The sequence below is a fragment of the Notothenia rossii genome (genome assembly GCF_949606895.1).
Source record: "Notothenia rossii genome assembly, chromosome: 12".
Taxonomy (NCBI): Eukaryota; Metazoa; Chordata; class Actinopteri; order Perciformes; family Nototheniidae; genus Notothenia; species Notothenia rossii.
The window spans coordinates 8,778,853-8,801,355 of NC_136911.1; the positions used below are offsets into that span (position 1 = coordinate 8,778,853).

The window sequence follows — 22,503 nt, forward strand, 5'->3', positions numbered from 1 at the left end:
AGACACCTGTGAATAAATGTGTAGGAAAATGATGAATACACTAGATTTTCAAAAATATATACAGAAATATACACTACAGTGACATCTGGCTTCGTTTTTGCAAGACATTTTCACTTCCGCATAAAAAACCCTCGGCACGTGACCTCCCGCGTGTGACGTAACACGGGGGACACAAGGGGGAGAGCGGCCGGTGTAACGTATTAATAAACATGGATCCCAATGCTAGTTTCGACACAGAAGACACAGAAGAAGTTGAACATGAATATTCGAATGCATATGACGGACCACAACCTTATAATTATGAGCCTGATAGGCGTCCAAGAGACCAGGAGCGGCCAAGGATTAGAAGGAATAACGGCCATCGGAGAGAAATTGAGCTGTGGTGTGAGGAGAACCAGTGGAGAACTGGGCAGCTATCTTGGTGAGTGACCGGCGTTAGCTACAGAATGTTAGCTAACGTCACATCACAACATTGTAAAGTTAGCTATCATATATCAGGCTATAACTAAAGTAGCATTGATAATATAGTAACGTTACTGGCAGGACTGTTGATACTGATCCATAACAGAAACTAATGCGCAAGTATCAGCCGTATCTCGCGTTACCTAATGCAACTCCACACTACGGTGCTGTGTGCCGGAGGAGGGACGCGAGATACGGCTGATACTTGACGATCTGGCGGAGAAAGGTTGTGGAGCCTCAGTTGATATGCCGTTGTAAATGGCTTGATGGAAAGCAGGTGTGTAGTCGGGGAGGGTGCACAGCTGATTGCAGCAGGTGAGTGGAGGTTGAGCCGGGAGCCAGGAGGGACAGCCACCACGCACACACAAACACAGACAGGGGGAAACAAACAAACACAAAGGAGACGGCTGGAGCAGTACAGCCACCACAGCGTTACCTAATGCAACTCCACACTACGTCTTACGGTGCCGTGTACCGGAGGGGAGAGAGAGAGAGAGCAGCGAAGGGGGGGGGGGGGGGGGAGAGATGTAATACGGTTTCATGATAAAGCTGAGAGCGTATGTGCTGCAGGGAGGTGGATGCACAACGCACCCAGGATCGAACGCTAGCTCCGGTCCTTTTTACTGTGGACTCGATGTCCTGACAGGCTGGTATTTGTGCAACCTGCACAAACACAATACTGCACCATGATTACAAATGGTGAAATACAATGTAAAACTACCGGGTAACTATACCCGCGGTCAGAGAGCGGAGATGTTTACCCTTTGTGTATGACCTTAAAAAAAAAAGCCGTTTTTAAGAGCAGAGCTCAAAATAGCTCCTTTCCCTCTGAATTCCTGCCCTTATGTCTCGTAAAACATATCAAATCCTACATTCACTTTTTTTAAATTGTAATTGTCAAGCAAGTTTAAGCATAAATGTAGAAAAAGAAAAAAACTGCAAGATGCTCTTCACACACACACACACACACACACACACACACACACACACACACACACACACACACACACACACACACACACACACACACACACACACACACACACACACACACACACACACACACACACACACACACACACACACACACACACACACACACACACACACACACACACACACACACACACACACACACACACACACACACACACACACACACACACACACACACACACACACACACACACACACACAAAGAGGCCAGCGTTTAAAAAGTCCACACAATGTAAAAGCTTTAATTAAAAAAAAAAGCACTGTGAGGGAAGAAGAGACTCGTTTGATTAAGTATGTAATTTAATGTCCGCCCTTTAAATGCTTAATCAGGTGAAGTTGCAAGGTTCGAAGGCCAAGCTCTGGGGAAGTGGACGACACTAAAGATTTATGAGGAACTACCATGATACAAAACACCTGCTGACTTGTTTGGTTTGCAATAACACATCAGGAGTCATAGTACTCACAAATGCAACCAAAACTTGGAGGAAATTCAATGCTGTGTCACAGTTTTTGTGAGATCTGGTACAGAAGCTTTGGATTACTGAAACCACTTTTAAGCATTAATGGTAAACTAGTCACTCAGCACAAATCAGGAAGGAAGCGCCATCTGTAGATGAGACACTTGCTGACTGGAATATTAGCTTGCCATACAGGAGAGAGGACAAGACATTGATCAAGACTGAACTTTTTTACCTTATAAAAACACCAGGTAGAATATAGGGCTGCACCCGAATATTCGGTCATTGGCCTACTATTCGGTTTTCTTTTCCTAAATGTATGGATTGCCACATTCTAATACTATATTTATACTTTTAATTGCACTGTTAAAACTTTTAATTGCACTGTTAAAATGCGGAAATAAATACATTCTCAGTTTGTGCGCCTGACATCACTTTCACACACAGCGTCATGAATGCGAACGTCACGCTTCACTTTGCTTCACACACCTGAAAACAAAACGGCTAGTCGTCAGCGGCGACCGGCTCGGTTCGCTGGCGGGCGGCACCGCGACAGAGGTCCACAGTTTCCCCGTAGCGAGGCTCCCCCCGCCCTCCTGTTGACAGTTCACGAGCGTCGAGCTCTCCAAGCCCCCCCCCTGTTCACAGTTCACGAGCGTTGAGCTCTTCCCCCCCCCCGAAGGCAGTGTGTCAAATATGCAATATGAAACTGGCCTACCACGGTGGCACAACAACTATGAAAAGTGCTGTAAGTAGTCGCTTAGCTTAGTTGTTGTCATGATGAAGTTGCTTTATCTGCCGATTAGACAGTAACGTTACACATACGCGTTGAAGCGCGCCCCTCGAATCTCTGTAAAACTATAGGTTACTTACGTAACCCCAGTTCTCAGAGTAACATGAAGTGAGATGTCTCACTATGGGATGCGCCTCAACGCGTATGCAAACAGAAGCATCAATCTCATTACGCCAATCACGATTGGCTGGTGATCTTGACGTCTACGTCAGGGAATCCACCCACCCTATAAGTAGCTTACGCTACGACGCAGCGTCATTCAAAATAAGCACCTCTTCTTGCTTCGCCTAAGCAAGAAGGGCCGTCTGGTGAGACATCTCACTTCATGTTACTCTGAGAACTGGGGTTACGTAAGTAACCTATAGTTCTCATTCATAACACTCCGTTCGATGTCTCACTATGGGATATTGAAACTCCCGTATTGCTAGACATGCTTATCTCGAAAATCACCAAAACAACCAGAACTTAACAGGTAGAACCCGGTCTCAACACGGGGCCCAGCACTGCACGGGCCACACTTGGAGAAGAGACATCTAGCCTGTAAAAGCGGACAAAAGTGAGCGGTGAGTCTTGGATGGAAACACCCTTGAACAAAGCCCAGGATGTAGCCAGTCCACGAGTAGAATGAGCACGCAGGCCCGTTGGTGCCTGCAAACCCTGACTCGTATAAGTCAGAGCAATCGCTTCCACAATCCAGTGGGAGAGCCGTTGCCTGGTAACGGGCTTGCCCTTCTGAGGGTTAGCCCAGGATATAAAAAGTTGGTCATTGCAACTAAACTCTTTTGAACTGTCCATATAGGTGCGTAAAGCGCAAACTGGACACAGCAAATTCGGCCGCTGTTCCTCAGAGGAACACAGCAGCGGAGGAAATGCCACAATGTCAATGGGGGTACATGAGCCAACTACCTTAGGTATAAAGGCAGGGTTGGGCTTCAGCAACACATGAAGGATTGCATGAAGGATGCACAGAGAGCGAATGAATGTCACTGACTCGCTTGGCAGATGCCAGAGCCAGTAACAGCACTGTCTTCAGTGACAGGTGTTTCATGTCAGCTTCTTCCAGGGGGTCAAATGGAGGTTGAGTGAGCCCATCTAAAACCACTGCCAAGTCCCATAAGGGCACCAGTGACCTGGAAACAGGGAGGAGCCTGCGAGCCCCTTTCATAAAACGGCAGACCAAAGGATGTTGGCTAGCCGTCTTTCCCTCAAAGCCCACATGGCATGCAGCAATAGCAGCCAGGTACACTTTGATCGTAGAGAAAGCTCTGTGTTTATCAATCAGGTCCTGTAGAAATGATAAAATCACCCCGACAGGACATTGAAAAGAGATGTGCCCTTTTTGAAGGCACCACTCCTCAAACACCCTCCACTTACAGTCATAGAGAGACCTGGTGGAGGAAGCTCTTGCACTCTGAATAGTGTTTATCACCTTCTGAAGGAGCCCCACTGTATTCAGATTGTACCACTCACGGGCCAGGCCCATAGTGCCAAGCGCTCTGGGTGTGGGTGAAAGATCGTCGTCCCCCCTCCTGAGACAGTATGTCCCTGCGTAGTGGGAGCTGCCACGGCTGCCCGCACAGCAGCTGATATATCTCCGCCAGCCAGTACATTGCAGGCCAGTGCGGAGCTATCAGGATCAGTGTGTGGCGTTGTTCTCTCTGGCCAGAGTGAGAGAGTTTCAGAGCCAGGCAGGGGTGGGAACGCGTACAGAAGGACCGGAGGCCAAACGTGCGCGAGCGCGTCCACGCCTAACGGTGCGTTTAAATCGCGCATTGAAAAGAACAGCTGACATTGAGCATTTTATTTTGATGCGAACATATCTACCGCGGCTCGGCCGTAACGCACCCACAGCTGACTCACAACCATTGGATGTAGAGTCCAGTCTGCATATAGTGGTGCACCTCTGGACAGCAGATCTGCCCCGAGGTCCATCACTCCTGGTAAGTGTGTCGCTCTCAGAGAGAGGAGACGTCCGCAGCTCCATAAGATCAGTTTGCGTGCCAGCATGTGTAACTGGAGAGAACGCAAACCCCCTTGGCGGTTTATATACGATATTGTGGTCGTGTTGTCTGTCCTCCCGAGGAGATGATGTCCTCTGAGAAAAGGCAGAAAGCGTTTTAGGGTGAGGAACACCGCTAAAAGCTCCAGATAATTTATGTGTGACCGTTGGAGGTCTCTGCTCCAGAGACCCCTCACAGGTCGACCTTAGTATATACCACCCCAGCCCGTCAGACATGCGTCTGTGGTGACCACCTTCCGCGATAGGACAGCACCCATAGGCACGCCCCGTACTAGAAAAGTTGGGTGTAGCCAGTGGCGCAGTGCCATTACGCATTTCATATTGACCATCACTCTCCGCGCGCCATGACGCGCGGGGTCCAGTCTGAGGGCAGCTACCCAGCGCTGAAACTCCCTCATGTGTAAGCGTCCCAGTCGTACCACCAGGATGGCTGACACCATGAGCCCCAGTAACTGCAGACATGATCTGAAGAGAACATATTTGCGTAGCCGGAAATGAGCGAGGCAAGCTCTGAAGGCTTTCACTCTTTCTGCTGACAGGCGGGCTGTAAAGGGCACCGAATTCAGGTGTAGGCCCAGGAAGAGTACAGTCTGGGCTGGGGACAACATGCTCTTTTCTGTGTTTATTACGAAACCCAGATCGAGCAGGTGTTTTACGAGGACATTCGTCTGCGTAATAGCCTCTTGCTCCGACTGTGCGAGAAGCAGCCAGTCGTCCAGATAAGTTGCCAAGCGAATACCCTGTTGTCTTAACGGGGCTATCGCGGCTTCCGTACACCGTACAAACACTCGCGGGCTGAGAGACAGACCAAAGGGAAGGACTCTGTACTCGTAACAGACACCCTGAAAGGCGAATCTCAGATATTTCCCGTGTGGGTAATATACTGGGATGTGGAAATACGCATCTTTCAGGTCGACTGATGTGAAACAGTCGTTTTGGCTCACGAGACGCAACAGAGATGTGTGAGTGAGCAATCTGAATTTGTATCTTTTGAGATATTTGTTCAGAGCTCTCAAATCTAGTATAGGCCGAATTCCGTTCCCTCCCCGTTTGGGAACGAGGAAATACTTGGAATAAAAGTCGCTCTGACTCTGTTCGGTGGGTATTATAGATATAGCCTTCTCTCTCTTGCGCCAGAATATGGGCCGACTCTCCCCGGGCTTGTGAATACAGAATGCCCGAGAAGCGAGGGGTGGTGACAGCGAATTGGAGCCTGTAGCCCCGTGTTACTGTATGGAAAACCCAAGCAGAATCTGTGAGCATCTTCCACTTTTCGCTTCTTAAAGTGAGCGGAGATGTCACATCTCTGTCGTCTGCCCTCTGTGTCTTTATTTGTTGTGTTATGGGGCCCTCTAGTGTCTGAACACGGTGGTACCCCCGGTCGACACTGTGCATGCGCGTGGTGGTGGTGCCTTCACAATCCCGTCTAATGTCCGCCTTTTGAGAGAGGCCGTAGCCGCTCTCAAAGAGGGGTAGACGATAGACTGTTTATTGTTTCTATTGTTTTTCTTTTCATTTTTATTGACTGCGCCCTTGGCTTCAAGCCTGGAAACGACAGTGGAAAATGATTTATTAGGAAACAATAATGATGACATGTGTTTGTGTGACTTAAACAGGCAGCGGAACTTGCTGTCTTTGATGTTAGGTCCATTTCCCTTATGGCGCGAACTTGAGGATGACATTCTGGCATCACTCGAGGCGGCGGGAAGATGGGGGCATGGTGGCACCCCGAAAACACATGAGCATCTAACACTGGAACGTGTTCTGGAGCTGGGGGACAGGGAACTTCCAGCTCTCTCGTTGAGTCGAGGAGATGAGGCTGTCAGGGCGCCCGCTTCTTCTTCCTCGCCTGGTGGCTGAAACCTGGGTCGGCTGTGCCTGAGCGGCAGCTGCCGGAACCGGAGATCTTCTTGGCCAGCTCATCCTCGCCTCGTGCTTGGGCTGGGGACCCGGGACGGGTAGCGGTCTCTGCTGCTTCGGTATCTTGAACCGGGCAGGACGTGAGGCAGCTTGAGTGAAGGCCTGCCGCGGGACCGTTGAAGGTGGCGGCTGGACCCTTCAGGGGAGACAGAGCTGGAGAGCCTCGTCTTCCTTTTTTTTTTTTATTCGCATCTCAGCTGCATCAAAGCTAGAGCGGAGCCAAATATGCTCTCGGGAACAATAGGCATGTCCAGAACATCCTCTTTTTCCTGGTCTGGAAGGTTCGTCAGGTTGAGCCACCTGGCTCTCTACTGTACCACCATAATTCCCAGTGCTTTGCCCGTGGCTTGGACTGCACAGCGCTGCACACGGAGGCAAATGTCCGTGATCGCTGCGATCTCGTCCCACACGGCAGGCTCAGGTTTGCTCGACAAGTCTTCGCAGAGCTCCGCCTGGTAGGCGGTCAGCAGCGAGGAGACGTTGAGTGCCCTGGCGGACAAAGCTGCGGCTTTATAGGCCCGTTCGGTCATCGCTGACTGAAAAAGGTCTGCATTTGCCAGTAGCGTGGGGTTCCTGCTCGGTGTCGAAGCCAGCCTCGGTTGGAGGTGGGCTGCCACCAGCGGTTCCATGGGCGGCATGCGGAGCAGGCCGAGCCTCTCCATACCGTCACAGTCCAGGAAGGACGCACCCTGGATTGGGGCCTTGTTGCTGAAAGGGCGGTCTCTCCACGAGACCGACACCTCGTCCAGCATCTCCGGAAAGACTGGAAGGAGCTGCCTCTTCGTCCTCGCTGCTTGGGGCAATTGCTTCCCCTCGTAGCGAGATCTGGAGGTCTCCTTGGCCACTTCAGGCCATGGGATGTCCAGCCTGGACGCAGCGTGTTGACACACGGCCTGCAAGTCCATACTTAGGCAGGGCGAAGCTGGTGTGTTTTCGCCCGGGAGAGCGGACATCGCTCCCGGCTTTGCAGCCTTAGCCGATGAAACGAAGATGTCATCCTCGTGCTCATCCGAGTCGGACAGGAGGAACTCAGAGGCATCCTCTTCTTCCTCCATATAGTCCAACTCCAGGACATCCTCCGCGGGTGGAACCATGGTGAGGTCCAGTTGGGAGCCCCAGCTTGACACAGCGCAGGGCTCCGCTCTCGCGGCTCTTGCCGCCACCGGACCCCAGCCTGACACGGCGCGGGGCTCAATCTCTGCGGCGGACGCCACCATGTCTTGATTGCCGGCCGGCGAATCAGCGGACATGAGGGGGTCCTGTCCCGACAAGCTAGCTTGGCGTGCTAGCCGTCGGCGGAGGCTCTTAATGGTGAAGCGGCCACAAGGCCCGCACGAGCCGGGGTTATCGATAGCCTCCTGGGCGTGTTCCAGCCCGAGGCAAGACGAGCAGACCTGGTGTGAGTTTGTGCCTGAGATCTTAAACCCGCAGCCGCATAGCCGAGCCTCCGAGTCCCTGACTCCTCTGGTGTGAGGGAGAGAAGGGTCCATCTTTGTTCGCCGGGGTGTCGGCGTGGAGTGGACACGCTAGTAACAGGTACGTTACTGAGAAAAAAATCCAACCTTGTCGTTAATCCGAAAGGAAAAAGCGACGGTGTAGATTTTATTCTTTAAAGAATATTAACAGGTGTGTTAATACCTTTTTTTTTATCTCCGTCTCCTCTGGTGTGAGAGAGAAAAGAGAACGTCCTCGCTACCGTGGTGTCGGTGTGGAGGGAAGAAAAGCTAGCGACAGGTATGTTACTAGCTTGAAGAAAAAAATCAAACCTTACCGTCATTTCGAAAGAAAGAAACGGCGAGAGGCAGATTACAATATTAACTGGTGTGTTAATATTGTTCAGTCTTCTTGCAAAGCAAAAAGGTAACCGGCAAGCGCCCGTCGACCGAATGTTAGCTTTGGGTTCAGTCTGTGGACAGTTAAGCTAGCCCGGCTACTGATAATTCGAGATGTGCTCTGAAGCGAGAAGAGGTGTTTGAATGACGCTGCGTCGTAGCGCAAGCTACTTATAGGGTGGGTGGATTCCCTGACGTAGACTTCAAGATCACCAGCCAATCAGGATTGGCGTAATGAGATTGATGCTTCTGTTTGCATACGTGTTGAGGCGCATCCCATAGTGAGACATCGAACGGAGTGTTATGAATGAGAACACTGATACTTCAGTGTTTTACGGCCCTTCCACACAGCGGCGTGCGTTGAAGCTTCAACGCTTCTGCCCATTCACTTTGAATGGGCTGACGTCACGCTTCGCCGAACTGCATTGTGGACGCTCCGTTACATTCAGATGAAAAAGATTACTTTTTTTTCCTTTTTTATACATTCAAATAATAATCCGTGGCCACGCAGCCTCTGTGAGCGAGAGAGACAGAGATAGAGCGAGAGAGCTAGAGAGAGCACACCTGTAACTATTTAATATAGTTGTAAAAAATAAAGTAAGAAATCATTCCAATGCGTACGATAGGACAGTAAAAAAGTTTAAAAAGGGGAGTTATTAGTAATATGCATAAAGAAAAAGAAAGAATACTAATTAGGTAACATAAGATAAGAATAAACAAGTTTAAATTATAGATAATATAGAAATTATTAGATGTGTTATTGGTTGTGATCATATTCTAAAGATGTTTGGATTATGGAAAAGTATACAGCTCTCTTTCATATGAGTGTTGGGAGCTGTATCCATAAATTCATTTTCTGCTCAAAGTGCAGAAAATAATTAAATTACATACATTTTATTTTTGATTGTTTGTTATGTGGATGTGTAGTATTTCTGTTACTATATGTTCAATAAAGGTGATTTAGCAACACCTGTAGAGCCTCAAGAGCCTTTCTTGTGCTGGCCTGGCAGACACATATAGAAACATATTGGCGGGGCGCACTTCGCACGCGCACACACTAAAGAATGACTCCATAGGGGAAACACTGAGTCTTGAATTATTTTTAAGATAACATTCTCTGAGATAACCACATCAAAATGTCTGAAAGTCTGAAAATGCCAGATTTTGTTGAGTCAGCGAAGGAGTATTTGGCTTGTATTTCAGTGAGAATGAACTAATGCTAAGAAATGAACTTCACGGTTGCCAATTAGCACACACAAGTCTGGCTAAAACTACTACAAGCAAATGCCACAGATGGACTGTTGTGGTTGTGGCTATGGCTACCGGTGATAATCCTCATTTATGTAAATGGTGACCACACATACAGCTGTCACATATCTACTAAAGCATATTGGCCTTAAAATGTTGACAGTATAAGGATGCGCCTGATGTGACTCACAGGACAGCCCAAACTGACCTTTACCTCACGCTCTGTGCAAATACACCCAGGTGTACACTATACACACAGATTGACATTCACACCCCCAAATGAAGAAGCCAGCATTTCTGCCACAGTTGCTTAGACGCAGACATTTGTTGAGAATGTTTGTGTTTGCCAACTCTCTCATTCAAACCCTTTGAAGCTTTAGGAAGGCATCATTGGAAAAACTGCTAAAACACTAATTGTTGTGGTGGTATCAGAAGTGAGCAGGTTTTATACTTTCTACACATTAGGATTTAGAGGTTTTCTCAATTAGATCCTGAATAACATCTACATCTAAGAACAGGTTTTTAGTTTCCTCTAAATATTCTTGCAGCTATCAACTGGAGCTTCTTACATGCATATGAAACCATCATATGAACCTGCCCCAGAAAAATAGAAGATTACAAAACATATCCATGTGCCTGAAGAGTAATTTACATTTTGTGCCTGGATAATGCAAATGTTAAAGCCATGAAAGTCTCCCCAGTTATAGTGAGTCTTCTCAGGGCTTCCGGATAAACCCACAAGGTGCTGCAGGGTAAAACGTCTGCCTGAGCATTGGGAAGGCTGAACATGCCACAGACAAAACAAAAAAACGTATTCAGTAGCATCCAGAAGTGTAACTTTGTTATTAACCAGTCTATCCGTCACACGACTTCACTGACCTCATTTCATTCCATTTGTTGTAGCATTAATAGTTTTTAAACACTGGCCGGTTTGCCTCAACACAAACCTTTTAACATTCCCAGGCTTCAGTGTGACTCTTTGTTTAAGTGCATACAGTGTCTGTAGTAGGAAATAGCAACAATCTAAGCAACGATTCTTTGGATCAAATCTTTTCAACTAGTGTTTAAATAATACAAAGATAAAGGATAGCAGGACTGGGAGGTTAAATGTACTATCATCAACACACGTAGAAGAAAAAAGAAATAACATAGATTTGACAATAACTCTTTGGAAAATGTGTTATAACTGTATTCAGGGTACCTTTGGCATTTTAAGGAATCAATAAGGCAATCGTATGGATAATTTTGTAACAAATACTTGAAAACAAATACACAACATTCCATAAAGAATGTATTGTGTTATACATATGAAGAGTTATCCCACTTTCAAAATCTGCCCTGTCAGGTAGCTGACTTGAAGTCTTTAGATGTTTTTCGACCAAATCTGGTTCGAATTTTTACCCATTTATGTGTTACATCTAAAAAGAAAAGGCTACTCATCGGAGAGTGTATTATACTCAAGTCTTTACTATGTTCATTAAAGACCAGGTTACCCACAATCAACTTCAGGCAACACTAGGCCACTCACTGTAGTCCTACAGGAAATCTAAACTTTTCAAGGTCAAATTAATTCACAAAAAGGTATGAGGTATAACAACATACAGATGATGAGCATTAGCAGACTATGCTGTAAAATCCTCTATGTCAGTGTTTCTCACATAACAGCCACTGTGGCCAAAGACTCTGTATATTTGTATTCCAAACACTGCAGAAGCTGATCTCACTGTTTATTAGTTCCTCCCCCTGAGAGAAGTTGTGCTACTCAGCAAAATCAGCTGCTGAATGTTTGTTTGGAATAACATGTGCACTGTGTTGTGTTGTGGTAGCTCAGAGACATTTCCAAGTCCGATAACACAAGAAAAACAGTTTGAATCCCAAGAACAAGACAGCTTGCAGACCCTTTGACACCTACCTGACCTCTTCCTCTGTCAATTTAGTGTACTGGGCTCACTTAATCTGACTTGAGTTGCATTTTTCTTTTTTTTTAAGTAGTATGATCCTGTTTGGAAACTCCAGTATAGGCACACAAAATGCCATTTATGTTTAACCAAGCTGCTTGGTTGTTGGTTGCTGTGTTCGGTACAAGCTGCTGCAAGGGGACTTGTTGTTGTGCTCTCATGCAGAAACAAGGTTTGTTCTGACATTTGTGCGGTTTACAGTGCACACATATCTGATGCTGGGGTATTTCTCTCTGGTAAAGGTAGTACTGGTACTTTTTCCTTGGTGTAATTGAATGAGCAACTCAGATCTCTTAAACTTATCCAGCCTGCAAACTATTTCCTTCTCTGGGAATCCTTATAAATACACATTCTGAGTCAATGAGCTTAATTCCAGAATGAAATTAGGTTATAAAGTGATGAGTCAAGAATGCATGACTGGAAGACAGCATCGGCTAGGTACTGCTTTCTTTCAGAAGAATCCTGTCCTTGAATCTGTAACAATTACTGAGCCGTTGTGAATAGTGTTGCTAAATAAAACCAGCTCACAGCATGACCCTGTGTCACAGAATAATGATGACATTTCATGAGACCAACATTTTCCTCGGTAGTCTCCCATTCAACCAACAGCTCATAGTTTGTATTAGCAGCGTCAACATGGAGCCTAATATCCCATTAATAGTAAACCTATAGCCCAAAATGAATCAGTATTACAATGTATCAAAAGATCAACAAGAACACACTTTTTTGGATCTTTAACACCAGTTCCATCCTGTAAGCCGCCTGTCCCACTGTGGCCCACTGGCACACAATACTCCTCTGTTCCCCAAATGCCAAATAGTCCAGTCATCACCCTTCATGCCACCCCCCCCCCCCCCCACCCCTCCTTTGCAATCTCTCTCAGTCTTTTCCCCTTGTATCGGTCTTTCCCTGACCAGGACAGAAGCTGCTGATGGTCAGTCAGATTAGCGTCCAGCCACTGAAGGGACGACTTCGAAAACGGACAAAGAAAGAGCGGCTTTGTCTCGATCTGGTTCTGGCCACCCCGGATGTAAAAGAGGAAACTGGGCGGACAGAAAAAGCCTTACAAGAGACCTTGTAATGACCAACTGTGAGAGCCTGTATGGAGGAGATCTAAGAAGTTGGCAGTATCTTGGGAGTGGTGGAGGAAGTATTCGGATCCTTAAGAAAAATCCTAATACAACACTGTTAAAAACTATATACCAGTCAAGGCCCTGCCTGCATGGAGAAATGTACGTAGAAGTATTTAAGAGTGTTTGAAAGGACTTAAACCAAATTGCTGCCAATTAATTTTCTGTCAACCCACTCTTGTTTTAGGTACTTACAATGTTGTATATAAAAAAACATCATATTTTAAAAGTCTTTCATGACTTTTATTTGTAAAAATCTTTATCTATAAAGCAACTAAAGTAATAAATACAATTATTGAAGTAAAAAGAACAATATTTTCCTTTGGGTGGAGTAGAAGTATAACATTGCAAAGAAAGAAAAATACAAGTGCCTAACATTTGTACTTATGTACAGTATTTCATTTGATTACATTTATTTAGATGGATCGACCACTGCTTGTACACATTTCACATAAGACCCTTTCAAAAAGGCATCTTAAACAAAAAAGTGTACGGTAGGAGAACTTTCTGAAATCATACACTCGTTTTTTTGGAGGTGTTCTTTGGATAAGTCTACATGTAGATGAAAAAACTCACCAAAAAACTCCTTGGAACTCTCTTTTTAAACAGCTGCAATTCAATTAATGGCTGTTAAACGTAATCTCACTATATTATAAAATATCAATGGTGTATGACTTCAAACATTTCTGTTCTATTGTTACAAATCATGGCTCAATTGAACTAGATCCTCAGAAATGAAAAGAAGCTATTGCGCCACATCTTAAGTAAGTGTTGAGTTATCCAATAACATGACAAACCATGCTAAGTACATTCCTGCGATATATTGTACTATGAACCATAAACAAACTTTATGACCCGGTGAACCTACCAAGCAAAACCCAACTCCACCCTGCGGAGGCCATTTATACAAACTCTATTCAAAATCTGACCTCACTCTACAAGCTGCATGACGATGCAGTCGCCATCATTACAAGCAGAGTCAACTACTCCTACAAACACTGCTGCGTGAACATCATAAACACTCTCTGTTATCAAGGCTTAACAATCCAAAGCAAAGTATAAATATCACACTTTAATTTTACCACAGCCAAAAACCTCAGCTTAAAAACATTTCCATAAGGTTACTCAGCAATTAGTGGTGCACTAAGGGATAAGTTAGCCGAGAAGACTGTCCTTTGATTTGAGTGTGCCATATGATTAGCAGCAAAGGAGGATGACAGCTGTTAAAATGTGAGCATGCTTCTTAAATAAGGGGCAAATGCCCAAAAACATCTGTCACAACGTATTATCGCAGCCACTCCATTCAGCCAGCCGTAGGCAGCTCTTGGACATTTTGACTTGTGTGGCCAAATTTGACAGTATCGCAAAACTGATTGGACTGGCGAATGGCAAATGATATGGTAGTGCTGAAGAAAATATGTTATATGTGTGGCAGCTCAGGTAGGCAACTAAGTGAGCATATTACACAAAGCTCAAGATAACTTTAAAAATCTGACAAATGAGAAAAATCTCTAAATCAAATTGTCCAAACATAAGTCTCATAAAAAGGAATCACTGCAAGTATGAAACATCACAATAAACATGTATAAAATATTTCAAATGGGAATGTCAACGTTTCTTCAAAACATATGAACTGAAAAGCAGGAGTTTTATTTATCAACTAGACCTCTAGCGAAAGCTTTTAACTAAGTAAATGCTAAAACATAGTTTAACAGCAGCTCAAGTAGAGAATTGTCGTTAAATCAATAAACTCACACAGTAACAACGCTTGCTTTGCACAGCAATATCTATCCAAAGTTTGCTAACATTAGCCACCATTAGCCCCTGGTTATACAAGACTAATTTACTTGTGTTTTCTGTATTTGTAAACATGTGTTTTCCTAAATGCAATGGATGATGTGTTATTGTGCACTATTGAATGGGATCAGTCCATCTGCTTGTGTCATCTTAAGCTGTCTGTTAAACTCTCTGTCACAATTTCAGAAATGATTACCCTCATGCTGTCCATCACATATGACGAAACTTTGATTACACAGTCCCTTTTAATGTTTAACTTACAAGCCTAAAGTTAACATTGAATGAATAAGATACTAGGCCGCTCTGTTGGTGGGCATAGGGGCAGATAATGTGCCATTTTAAACAAATTAAAAACTGGGCACAGAGTGAAGAGTCCCATTTGTTTAAATGGTTAACAATCCCCATGTCTGCCATCATCTGGATTGAGTAGTTTGAATCACGTGGGCCTTGCCATCAAAGAGTGAAGATTGCATAATGGTTCTAATAGGCTGTTGTGAAGGGCTATTCACAGTCAAATTGCTGCAATTGCACTGAATGAGCATCAAGGGAATAGACCAAGAGTGGGCCAAGTGGACTATGGAAGAATGAAAGCCTGTCCGAAACATATACACACACACAAACATGCACACACACACACACTTTCAAGTCCAGCGACAAAAGCATGTATTCACACAACATGCACACAGAACTCCTCTCGCCAATCAAACATTTACGTGTTGTGGAGTCGAGAGCCAATTAAGGCGGGCAGAGATGTTAACAGGCAAATCCAAATGTAGCCTCGGGGGGCCTGTAGCTGCAAGGAGGTGGCAGGAGACACAGCAACAAGTGTACACAGCTACAGCTGACACTACTCGAGACGGCCCACACACAAAGGAAGGGGTTTACTCCACAAACTGAGAGAAAACAGGCAGCTAAAGAGACCCCACATTGGATAATTAGCACTTTTTTTGAAGACCTCTGAAAGACCCCACCCCAGCGTCACAACAAAAAAAACTCAAACCTTCTCAAATAAATGCTTATACTGTAGCAAGGTCAAGGAAGGAGTAGATATCTTGAGTGGCACCAGGAAATGAAACATGCTTTAATTGAATATAGCCATCCATTGAGTGAATGTGGGTAAATGGCAATAGATTGACAAGGAAAATACGATGCGAGATGTAAGCAACGTTGGACCATCCGTGCTTTTTTGCCTTATTGCGTTAGAAGTCCATTACTACTGCAGCTAGAAAGACAAGAGGAGTCATGAGATGATATTAGAATACTTTACTAGAAGGGTTCCCTAAGTGCAAGGTAGCAGATGAAATGAGTGTGTATGGTTCAAATAATCTAAAAGGAACATTCAACATTTGGCTTAGAATATTCTTCTGGTTATTTTCCGGTGACTTTACCCTCTCAAAACTTCGACCATTGGATTCCTAAAATGGTTCTCTCAACATGTGTGAGAGAAAAATGTTTGTTCCCATCTGTTATTTGATAGAAGCAAGGTCTATCACAACAACCGGCAAACAGAAACAGTGGTGACATTGATGTGTTACAAAACTACTGCGTTCTAATTACCCCTTACAGGATTTACAGTGTTTTATATCATGGTCAAGTTACTGTCACTGTCATCTTAAGTGATCAGGGCAGGAAGGAAAACATCAGTCAAAGGTAACCAAGCTCCCTTACCCCTCTAAATATCAACACAAGCTACATGAATATTGCAACATCATGTTCCATTAATAAAGCACCGGATACCCATCCCTGACAGGTGACATAGATCCAATCCCACTTGTAGCAGTGTGGTCAAGCAGAAAAAATGGCAAGTAATACCTTGTCCGTTGTCTTATCTTACCAACTTATTGCACCTGTTTGAATCCTTAACATTAATCCACATACATTTCCATCAGCATGAGTATACATGTATATACCTAGAAGAACTGTAGATCCCTTGTGGAAGCTGTGATTTACTCTACACTACCACGAGTAAGTACACTTTTGGTCCTATTTTGGTTGTGTTCTCTCCAAGTATGTTTAATTATTCACAGGGCTGCTAAGGGGGATAGGCGTAGTAGACCCCTCATAAATAAAGCAGCATTTGACAAATAAGCTTGACATCGTTGAAGTGAACCCATTGCCTCGCTATGTAAGACTATAGCCTTCTCCGACTACTGACAAATTGGGTACAAGCTGAAACAGACTTATGGTATGTCTTTACAAGATTGTGCAAACATTCCCTTTAAAACTATTTATTTTTAACTATGGATTTACAAAACTTCAATTGTGCAAGTCTATGATCAAGGCGTTTTGTGTTTAAAATTCCCACAGCAATAACTGTTAAAACAAGTTCCTGTTAGCCCGAGGCTTCAAATGCTAACCGCATAATTAGGCTAAAGATGTAGCTGAATAAAAGGAGCATTATACTTTGTAACTGGAGCTTTACATTTCCTAATAGTACATGCTTTAAAACAGGAATGAAACAGTGTCACGTAACAACACACTGCACTTTCCTACCACTCAGGTCTAGACGTATATATACACAGTAACAAATTACGGCTTTAACCTTCTCCCTGAGGGTTCACAGCCTTACTTGCTTTCCCACACGCATTACTTTTATTAATGCATGGCGAGAGCACAGCTTTGGAGCTGGAATACGACGCAGGTGTCTGATGGCTGCCATTTGCTGGGTGGGCTCATTCCAGGGCAGCACAGCAGAAGCTTAGGGGGTGAGAAACCGTACACCTCTGTAGGGCGAGCAGGGGCAAAACAACACAGCAGCACTACTGGTGATGCTCATCATCTGTGACCCTGCCACAGACCCTGCCAAGTACATCGTTTTAATCTCCGCCTGGGATCAGCAGAGCAGCAGGAAGCTCACAAGTCCACAGCGGACTCGCAACTGAGATTAGTGATACCTTCGAGAAGGATGTCTGTGAGTGTGCATTAAGAGGATAGATGAATAAAGAATACAAAAATGAAACGTGCAAATGGATAAAAGACAGATCTGACGCCCTGAGTGTCAGTGGGGATGGTTAGATGTCCTTCACTGCTCAATTCAACATAACCATAATGATACGTTGCAATAATGCCCCAAACCAAACCAGAAATGGGGCTGTTCTACTCCACTTGTTCTTTTTGGTTTTCCATTAGGGAAAGTGCTTAGTACTTTTTAGTACCAAGGCAATTCCAAATGGTGACGTTAAAAACAGCTTGATCAGGGAAAATCTTCCCTAGCCCGTAGCTGGAAATCCTTCACAAACCCATCCATTTTAGGATGCAAACAACTGTTTTTAATCGAAAACATTTACTTATTTTTTTGACTTCATCAAGATAGCGCAACTGTGCCTTTAGGTGCAGAGGTTCCTCTGTTTCTTTCAAGTGGTGCTGCTGTGCTGGGATCAACAGAAACACAGCTCCAGGTGTTTTGACCAGAGTGGTTCCAGACTTTATAACTGGATAAAGCTACTACAACAACATACATGTATACATATTTCATATGATGCTAAGTTTAGCAATGACTGGTGGTAAAGTAGGTGCATTGTGTCAGGAAGCAGTGTTCAGAGATCTTTGAACTGACAAACCACTCAAGCAGAGGCACTATTAAGGGAGGCAAAAACTAACTCACAACCTATATTTGAAATGTTCTGGCTCCTCTACACTTGCTTTATCAGGGTACCCGAATGACTACTTTCATGCAGAAAAATAAACTTGAAAATGCTGTATTTCAGGCAAGAGCCATTGCTTAAAATAAAGATGTATTTAGCCCCTGCATGTGTGAAATGTAATGTACATTGAAGTTGGAAAAGACAACATTTCTATCAGACAAAGGCAATGTTCTGTCCTGAGTGAGCTGATCGTGATCTAAACTAATGCTCGGATTAAGGGTTTTAAACCACTATATCCTATCCACCCTTAAGCCCCAAGAAAATATAGCCTTGCTGCTGACAAGCAGTTATGGAAGCCAACTAGGGCTTTGTCCCTCTCCAACAGCGCAATGGGCTGCTGACAGGTTTCTCATCAACACAAGCTGCACTGTTGTAATGACAGGAAGCGTTTGTCTCAATCAGCAGGTTGCTCGGATGAATTCTTAGTGTTGCGCGCTAGCATTCTCAGTTCCCAGACCTCCCTCCCCCTACTCGGTGACCCTCCACGCCAGGAACAAAACCCTGGGAATGTGAGCTATGCAGAACTGCAGCTTGGAGACACCTGTTCAGACAACCAACACAGAACGTAGCCTCGTACTCTGGCTTTTCGTCTGAGCCGCTGCATCCGACCCCACCCTGACCTCGGCTGCCTTGGCTCCACATACACACTCCAGCATTGTGAGCACAAAAATGGAGAAACATGCATCTATTTTCATGTCACATACACAGGCCTGCCAAGACTTTCTCAATGTGGTGAAAGTTGACAGTTATATATATCACTTCTGTGTTTGTGTATTTGCTGTGTAGAAAAGGGCAAAAGTAAGCCATAAGACACCTGTCATGATGCTTAACTGTTGACTTTACTAACAGTAAAAGCGATGAACTGGACTGAAATGCTAATATACAAAGTCTCCACGGAGAGTCCCCCTGCACAGCTGGAATACAGACTAAAAGGCCCCCCAATTTTTTTACTAGACACGATTTAAAAAGAAGAACTAGGCTACTCCCAGTGAGAGCAGAGGAGCTTGCCAAAACTGCAGACAAGCCATTGAGGCTTCGGAGTTTACACAGAGAAATGTCAGCTCTCCAGAGAGTACCCTCAGGGGCATTCAAATACAAGCCAAGGAAAGCCGTTGTCCATGTCCTCCTCTTTTTCTCGCAGCCAGAGCACCATGACAGCGGAGGAAAGACAACAAGTGACTGGTTAGAAAGAATGGGACATGAGGCAGAGATTATATCTGGCAAGCAGTGAGGTACACACACTATTAGACAAGGTTTAAATGGAATGTTTTGGAAGCAATATGCAATGGATGCAACTCTGCAGTTTTTGGTTTATTCATTCAAGCTGTAAAAATGCTTTTCTAAGCGTAGATGCAAAACATATTTCCCAGCGCCTACAAAACCAAGTATGGCAATTTTTGGAAACTCTGGCGAAAAAACAAATGACTCAATGCACAAAAAATGGCATTACTATTTTCAAGAGAGGGCTGGCCAATATGAAGAAATTCAAGTATCACAGTATTTGTGGCATTAATATCAGTGTGCTAACAAAAATGTTTTGTTGACCATTGAGGCTTTTACCAAATATTTACATGTTATGGATATAATATTGATATATTGCTAGTTTAATTAGACATGTTTATGTTAAATTAAAGATACACTAGTGTCTTACAAAATTTGACAAGATCTCATTTATATCATGGCGTAGCCTCAAGCAATTATGGTTATGATGAGATAATGGTGTCAGACCAAAACACATGGTGTCCCCTATCATTACAATACACATTTAAATAAACTAATGGCTGGATATGATGGAAGCTGGCCAAGTGCTGAGTCTCTCGGTGGGCTGCCAGCACAGGGGCTCGGCGCTGTCAGCCAGTGACAAGCTCCGTGTCAACACACTTGAATTCGCAGGAGCACAAGGGCTCTGTATTCCCTCTGGCCATGATACACGACACACTACTTCATGGAGGAGTAACTCCGTGCGTTTAGGGCGTGGGTGTGTGTGTGTGGGTTTTGTGGAAGTTGAGAGTTCTGACACGAGGAAATGTAGTCATAATGGTTTGAGTATCTGTTACCACACGCAGACTAGCATTTCCTCTTGTTTTCTCGACTAATTCGCGCGGTAAAAATAGCTTCTGTAAACTACTTAACATGCGTTAGCCCTATATTAAAGCTACATTCACTTTCCCTCGTAAACATTCCCAAAGCCAGGTGAAATTCCATTGAAATTCATAGTATAAAAAGTCCTATCAGTGAAGAGTGGTACATTTGGACGTGCACTGTTGGGGTTAGGTTTTCTGTTAAGTAAAAAGCTGTTTTATCATGTATGCCAATGGGTAGGCTGCAGTGATACTTTAATATCATGCACCTAGCTTAGCTATAACACAAGTTCGCTGCTTTATTAGCCACAAGTACCACACACAAGTGCTCTGTGATTAGGTGAGCGCTTGTATTAGGGCTTACGTTATGCCTTCCCCATGAGCCATACAGATATTTCTCAACTTATCATGCCGATAACATCACCACTGTATTTTTGTTTTCATCCGCATAACAAGTTTTTAGCTGGATAAAATGTGTTAGTTACTCACTTTGCATCGGAGGTCGGAGTTGAATGGTTCTTTGCCGGTCACAGTGTACTCCAATGGTTCCTTCGAAAACAAAACGTATCTGTTCTGTTATTCTCCACTTTGGAAACCGCGTTGTTCCTTTAAACCTACTTAACTCATCCCCGCTTACTATGTGCTGAAGACAACCTTTCAAAATGTTACGCCTCAGCCGTGCCACTCTCCGAGACAGATAAAGTGTTCTGTTAAGGCGCTGACTTGGAAACGGTTTGTTGATATAGAAATTACGTTAACGGGTGGATGTGAAAACACAAAACTGTTCTGGGATCTGAGCCGTACAGGGCTTTTACCAGAGAGTCCGCCCAATCTGTTCGGTCATTGGTGAGTTTTCAATTAAGGCGTGGTAGAGGATCCACTTCTGTATTTTCATTGGCTCGTTGTATTGTCAATCATCAGCTAACGCCTCCGTTGTAAATGCGCTTCAACACCGACAGGATTACAGTGAACAATCGCACTGTCTTGTGTACAGCATAAGAGAAATATTTCTTATCAATGTATAGACATATATCAATATTATTAAGAAGCTACATTTTAGAAAAATAAAATAAGTTTTGAATTTGAATTTTGAACTGATAATATATGTAACTTTCCTTAATGATTAAAATCATTACATATAGGCAATTCATTTGCATCATCAATTTAAACTGGGTTGAATTCTTTATGTTCTATTAATATTAGCACTGCACATATGTTGGAGGATCTATTGAGCTTAGCCTTCTTAATATCTGCACAACCCTTGTAAAATCACTAACATCTACAAATAATGTAATCAATGTTTTGCATTGGGTTTTTGATGCTGCCATGTAGTTCTAGGAAAAAAATATTCTAGTTAGATGTATAATTAAATTAACTTAAACCTGACAAAACACTGTTTTGATAAATGGTATCTTATTTAGCAGTGGTAAGCATCACATGGGTGAGTTTTGTTAAACTGTTTGATAGCTCCCCCTACAGGCCATTTTAAGATACACTGCAATTGCAACAAGTAGTCAGTCAAACAACAGAAAAGGCACATGTAAAGAATGTGAGTCGATTCTTTTCCAAAAAAAGAATTGAAAAATAAATCAAATGTGTCTTCAAACAGCTGAGTTAGACAAGTGTATCTTCAGTCACTTTTAGTGTGTGTGTGACCCTACTGACCACTGAACAAGGACACTGCTGTAGATTAACCTCCTACATTCCCCTCTAATTTTTGCACAACATTAAATATCAGCAAAATATTTTGTTTACATATCAGATTTTATATTTAAACACATTATCTTGATTTCGTTTTTAAAAAATGTATCTGATAGGCTAATATTGATCTACTTAGGTGTACTCTATATTTTGTATTTGTCAAGTAATTGAATGAGGAACCGAGCATTTCACAGCAATATGTGATGAATAAAAACTTGGAACAAATCCTTACACATTATTTTTTTTAATTCAGCAAACAAATTAGTGGACACCTGATGAATTAAAAATATCAAACAGAATTTGCATCAAACACATGAATACATATAAAAGGGTGCGTGTGTTTCCATCTGCCTGTGTGTGAACAAGTTCCAGAAATGGGCAAACAATAGCAGTGCACCCTTTTGTGCCCCCCTTTTCCCAACATTAAAGTGTGTTGTGTGCCAAAACGCTGAGCCACAGCTTC

General features: G+C 43.9%; 1 protein-coding gene across 3 annotated transcripts in view; it reads right to left on the reverse strand.

The window, feature by feature from the left end:
* mpp7a (MAGUK p55 scaffold protein 7a) overlaps nt 1–21,085 on the reverse strand; it is a 138,950-nt gene extending 117,865 nt beyond the window's left edge. The window contains exon 1 of one of the 3 annotated variants that reach the window (XM_079662313.1): nt 20,829–21,085. The gene's annotated coding sequence lies outside the window, so the exon portion shown is untranslated. The remainder of the gene's footprint in view (nt 1–20,828) is intronic. The other 2 variants (XM_079662314.1, XM_079662315.1) reach the window with 2 other exon arrangements.
* Between the last annotated feature and the right edge of the window lie 1,418 nt (nt 21,086–22,503).